Genomic DNA, 7,088 nt, shown 5'->3' on the forward strand with positions numbered 1-7,088 from the left:
TATCGGGGACCCAAACCCAAAGCTTCAATAACCATGGCCAAGCGGACATTGTTACGAAAGTGTTGCTGACCCCAGGGTGTTACCCTAGTTATGTTTTGATAGGTCCGCCATTTGGTCTGCGCTACAGAAGTCCCTAGGTGAGGAAAAAGTGAGCGCTCATACTGTTCTATAAAGTCTTTCTTCACAGACTCTCTTGCGTCTTGAAGGTGAGAAATCATCAGGGACAAAACTAATTCCTGTTGCCAAGCCATGAAGGAGATTAAGAAAGAAAGGAGATTGATGGGAGTAAGATTACTGTGAGCGACAAGTAAAAGTTACGACTTATATAAAGGAAGGAGCTAGCGTAACCTAGAAGCCAACGGTAACTTGCCACTGAAGTTTTACCGTCTTTCCATGATTTGTGTTTGACACATTTTTCTATAGAAGGCATTAAGAATTTTGAGATGAGGAGATAAAAGAAACTTGTAGGCTAAGTTACCTACTTTCATTGAATTCAGATATAAGGATCACAATATCTGGGGGATAACTTCTTATACTCCCCAAGAGATAAAAAACTTCTTTTGGGCCGTACTCGAATGAAAACCAAAACCTTGGTATCCAAAACACCGATTCTCACTTCTAAACTCATTGTTCTAAATCCTTAAAACAGGCGTGACTCCTGAGAAGTATTCTAGGAAAAGGGTCTTCCTTTTTAAAACAGAAATTTTCTTTTATTTTAGAGAGGGAATAATTATAAGATCAGAAAGGAAGATTCTTACTCCAGTATACCTCGAAGGTTGGGGAGGAATCTTACATTCTACCCCACTTAAAAAGTGCGAGATGTCCTCATCTCGCAAGGTAGAGGACAGCTCTTTTTCTTAAGATCCAATTTTATTCTGGGTTCCTTATATTCTGGTCAACCCAACAGAACACTGGGATAAATATCCCTTATATAGAACTCATCATTAAATAACAATTCATTTAGATCATATCATTCATATCTTTAACATGATAAAGATCCATTAGACCGAAAAGTTTCCTTCGGAACATTCCTTCCCACGGAAATTTCAGTCAAGCAAGTTCTCAATTTGACATCTCTTAACTTGATCTACCGGTCAAGTATTAACAGCAGCAATCTGACAGCACAATCCACTAATCTCATAGTGATTTGCTGAATTCGTTATCATCATTCTAGTTATGAATATCATCACAGGGACTCGTCCCATTCCCCCTCATTGTGGTTTCATTATATTTCAACTAATTTTTAAAAATCAACATTTTTTTTTCAATCAGCATTTTCAATCAGAATCCAAATCAATTCATCAATTCTCAAACAGAATTAAAAATCATATCAATCACATTCGAAATCATCATCTGGATAGCATTAACGCTTATAATTTCAAGTCTTAGATTTACTCGTATATACTGTCAGTAAAGAGCTGCAGTATACTCTCGGTATATACGTGTAGTCACGGTCCTTCGAATTATAAGGTAAATACTATCATGTCTAGGCCTCAAGCAAGTCAGGGATTCTATATAATTGCGGTACTTCCATCTGAAGAACCGATTACCAAATTATGAATTTCAGTTTGAATATCAAATTGTATGAATTATATCACACAATTATAACCTTTTGGTGTTTCTTGATAATTTTTTGACATATTTGTCTTCTCAGTTGATCTTTATTAACCAAATGCTCTGATACCAACTGTAAGATCCCTATTCCCACCGAGCAACGGATTCGGGGTACTGGCAGCGGAAGTAGCGCTTCTCGCGCGGGACAGGGGTCCCACACTCGGGGCCTCGCCCACGGATATCCGGATAAGAGACTAATCCGTTGGTTGTTCCAAAACCGAATCCGAAAAAACTTTCTTAACCGGAAGCACGGGCGATTCCACCAGGATAACTTTTTACTCTAACGTAGTCAAGATCATTTTTGATCGAGATGATCCAATTACATTTATAAGATACTTAGTCAGTTCAAGAAGAAACTTGCACTTGGATCATTGGGATCAACGCTTTTTTCCCCATTCAAGAGGCACAGTCGTTGATCCCTATCCATAGAACAGTTACTGTCCGGGATTTTTTTTTTTCTATCGTAAAAACAAAAGTTTGAGTCTCGATTTACGGATCCATCAGTCCAGCCTAACCCCATCCAATCCCATGGGTTAGCCAACCGCCCAACCACTGTAGTGATGGGATCCAATTAAAAGTTTGGTTAGGTTTTGTCCCGGGTACCAAGGAAAAGAGTTCCAAGGCTCCCTAGCCGGATGTTCATGCAAAATAAAACTAGTCACACCACTCACACACCCAATATGAAATTGCCTTTTCACAGATTCAACCAGTTTAAAACAATCCTTTAATAAAACCATGGTATCACTGATCACCATCTTTCAATTTATCCAGTTGATTCTTAATTTTTCCATCCTTCCTTCATCAGAGTATCTATGGCATCATTGGCAACTAGGACGCTCACCACCTGTCCACTCAGGGGCCGTTTCTTAGTTCCTAGCCCTTAATACTCGGCAATATAATCACTTATCAAGATGGACTCTCGTTGAAGATCAGCAAGATCAACCAACGGATCCATATAAGGAGCCATGGACTCATCCATTGAAGACCAGCAAGGTCAATCAACCAGATCCATGCTCGATTTCAGAAAACAACTCCAACTCTGTTCCAATATCTTCCTCGACGCACGCGTGGGTATCCTAGGCGACCCAGAGCCCGAGCACCGTATGGTCAGCACCCTCTAGGATCCTTCGCAGGTGACCTAGCGCTTCACTCATAGGCCGCTTCCTTGGCCCCTCATCCACCGTACCGGAAGCTCACCATTTTAATCGCACCGAGGCTGGTCAAGACCTCGGCCGACCTTGCTACGCGAGACGTCCTTCATTGACTCTCCGTCAGCAGTTGCAACATTATCAGTTAGGTCTCATGACCTTAATCACAAGATAGTCATAATGCTCCCGCAGCAATCTTGACATAAAACAGTCATTTACAAACAGCATTTACAAACAGTTTACAATACAGTTTCTGTTTTTACTTTCATTTTTCCACATTATCCCTCATCAATCCACATTACTTATTCCATATTCCATTTATATGTATACTCATCCCCTCCCATCATTTTCCATCTCAACACTTCATATTCCTTCACATCACATATCGTATATTCACATTCATACATATATTCACATCTCCACATCCACATCCACATTCACATCCACACATCCACATCTACATCCATACATCTATTTTCACATCCACATCTACATGCACATTCATGCATCCACATCCATACATCCACATCTACATGCACATTCACATCCATACATCTACATCTATATGCATACATTCTCATCTACATGCATACATCCACATCTCTATGCATACATCCACATCCACATCCACATTCACATTCTCCTCCTACATCTACATCTACATGCATACATCCACATCCACATCTATACATCTACATCTACATGCCTACATCTACATCTCCATTCACATCCACATCTATACATCTACATCTACATGCATCCATCCACATCTCTATTTACATCCTCATCTATACATCTACTTCTACATGCATACATCCACATCTCTATGCATACATCCACCTCCACATTCACACTCACATCCATACATCTACATCTACATGCAAACATACACATCTCCATGCATAATAAAATTCTTTTAATTAATCTAGGATGATAGTTCCTAGAATATGGTAGGAAGTCCTCTTTTTATGCTTTGAATGAATTTATTTTATGCGTAATTTCTATAAAAATTTTGCCATAGCTCCGCTACTATGACTGATAAATCTCAATTTTTTTCTAAGAGATAAAGCTTATCATTAAGGAAATAATTAGAATGGTCTCTAATTGGGTCATCAATCCATAATGGATTGAATCATCAATGTGCGTAAACTAAAAGCATGGCAAAAAATCATTAATTTGGTCTCAAGCATAGCTTAATCTTGGATTAAGGAAAAGATTTATGAAAAGCTTCATTTGGACTGAGAATGGGTCATGAGTATGACCACTTCTTGAGTGAGAGAGAGAAATTACATAAAAACCATTAGAATTTAAACATAAATGGAAATTAACTTCAATAGCATTTATTAAATTATGTAACTCTTCACTACTATTCACCAATTAACTTCAATAGCATTTAAAAAACCATACCAATTAAACTTCTCAAGCTTGAGAGGGGTTGAGAAGAGAGAATCATTGAGTAATTATAGAAAAGATCAAAATTCAATATACTTACCTTATAATTTGCTTGATTCTTTATTCACGGTAGAGGCCCCCAACCAATCAATTGGTTTAGTATGTTGATGGAGCCACCAATGGGGATTGAAGAAAGAGAGAAGTGTCAAAACTAGTGAATTATTAAAGAATTCACAGTTCTTGGCTTAGGTGGAGTAACAAAGCATAAGACACTATATATTTTGGCTTAGATGGAGTAGAGTAACAAAGCATAAGACACTATATATTTTAGCTTAGGTGGAGTAGAGTAACAAAGCATAAGACACTATATATTTTAGCTTAGGTGGAGTAGAGTAACAAAGCATAAGACACTATATATTTTGGCTTAGGTGGAGTAGAGTAACAAGGCATAAGACTCTATATCTTTTTCAACAAGGGAAGGCTTCTATTTATAGGAAAATTTGAGCTCCTAACCAAACAAACTGATTCTAGAATTTTCCAAGTCAGTTTGGTCACTTTTTAACCATTTTTAGGTCAGTTAAGCTAACTTTTTGGAACTAGACTTGAATGAGGAGAGAGGAGAGATAAAATATCTCAATTTTTATGAGTTTAAAATTTATTCAAGCATGTGAAATATGCACCTCCTTTAAAGAATTCCCCTTCCTTACATATGTGTCATAATGGAATCATTTTAATATTGCTCATAGTTTTTTACTAATAAGCCTTGTACATTTTCAACTCTTCATCTTATGTGAGCATTTAAGGGACTCCCCTTCCTTACATATGTGTCATAATAAAATCATTATTCCCAAAATATCTCATATTTTTAATATTGCTCATAGTTTTTTATTAATAAACCTTGTACATTTTCAACTCTTCATCTTATGTGAAATATGCACCTCCTTTAAAGAACTCTCCTTCCTTACATATGTGTCATAATGGAATAATTTTAATATTGCTCATAGTTTTTTACTATTAAACCTTGTACATTTTCAACTCTTCATCTTATGTGAGCATTTAAGGGACTCCCCTTCCTTACATATGTGTCATAATAAAATCATTATTCCCAAAATATCTCATATTTTTAATATAGTTTTTTACTAATAAACCTTGTACATTTTCAACTCTTCACCTCATGTGAGCATTTACTCATTTTTGGGTATTTTCTTTTTACAATTTGGATTTATCTCCTCCCTACACATGGATTGATGCTATTGGCCCATAGGAACCTTAATTGGACCATAGTCTAAAGATTTATGAAAATCTAGACCCTTAGGCTAAGGTTCTTTATACCTATTTCCAATTAATTCCAATTGCACATTGGAAAATTCTTTTTAAATTTCTGTTTCAGGGGAACTCATCTGAATTATAAGAGATATTTTTCTATCCAGAAATATTCAAAATCTGAATATTCTCTCTCTAGAATATTTTCTCTCTCTAGGTTAAAACAGTCACAAACAAGATCTCTTATATTTCAGAAAAGGAATTGATTAAAGGGGAATATACTAGACATCAAAGAGGGGTTGGGGGAGGAATCTTACATGGAGGCTGAATATTTGGATGAGGTGTAAGTAGTACCTTAAATTGGCTTATTGGAAAAGAAGACGATGAAGAAAACATTTTGGAGGAGGCTGATCAAGAGCATGAGGAACATTAATCCAAAGAAGATGATGAGTCACCTATCAATCATGACAATGCTTCATTGGATCATGATAGTGATATTGATATTGATATGGAACCCCATCTTTTCATTGAGCTTCCATTAGATATAGACATTGATGAAGCAACACATATGGATTTATTACAAGATGGGATAGATTCATGATCTTGACATTATTTCGCTTCTCAAAAGTCTTTTTTTTTTGCTTAAAACATGGCTTCAAGGGTTCTAATGGATGTTTTTTAAAAACTATACATAATTTTATATGTGTATGTGACATGTAGTTTTAAAATTCAGCATCCAACAACTCTCTAGAATTTCATGCAGCAAAAATAGCAGTGTAATTTTGCTGCTATTTTTGCTATTCAGCGCGAAATTATAGTATAGCAGCGAAAGTTTGCTGCTATAAGCGCTGCCAGTAGTAGCAGAACTTTGCTGCTATAAATGTTGTGGAGTAGTGAAATTTCATTGTTATAAGAGTTGTGGAGAAGCGAATGGAATCCCCGACATCCTGAAAAAAAACGTTCTATGCCCCTAATGTGTTGTAGTGATGGGAATGTTGACACGTACGAGATCATCATCACCCAAGTGGCTACCATCCACAAGGATATCATTGCCTTTTTTTCCACATGAGGCCCATGCAGATCCATGTTGGTCTTTCTTCCAGTTCGTCGGACATGTTGTATGAGAGAGACTCCACCTACATTTGCATCGAGTACTAAATTAGTACTATTGGAAACTAGCTTAGTACTAAACCAATTGTACTACATTATATACAATTAATCACTACTACCTTAGTACTGAATCAGTACTAGCATAATACTAAAGTAGTTGTAAACAGATAAGCAAATGGTACTAAAATATTAAAATCAGTAATAATTAGCACTAACTAGTACTTATATATAGTGCCAATTTAGTTGTAACACATCACCACTAGTACTAAAATAGTTAAATCAACAAATAGTACTAAATATTACAATTATCCTATAATGTTGACGTAGTAGACTATGTTAGTACAATAAGCATAAGGCATATGTTGATAGTACTAACATAGTACTATTAGGATGTTAAGATACTAATATTAGCATATAAACATGTATAGTACTATGAATCACAGAGATGCCATGGTAACACCCAATAGTAGTACTTTACGGAGTACTTTGTTATTACTAACATAGTACTATTTAAGTACCAACATAAAATTAAGTTAGTACTAATATAGTATATGTAAGTAC

This window comes from Cibotium barometz, chromosome 15 (genome assembly GCF_041138505.1).
Source record: "Cibotium barometz isolate CiBa-2024 chromosome 15, ASM4113850v1, whole genome shotgun sequence".
Classification (NCBI taxonomy): domain Eukaryota; kingdom Viridiplantae; phylum Streptophyta; class Polypodiopsida; order Cyatheales; family Cibotiaceae; genus Cibotium; species Cibotium barometz.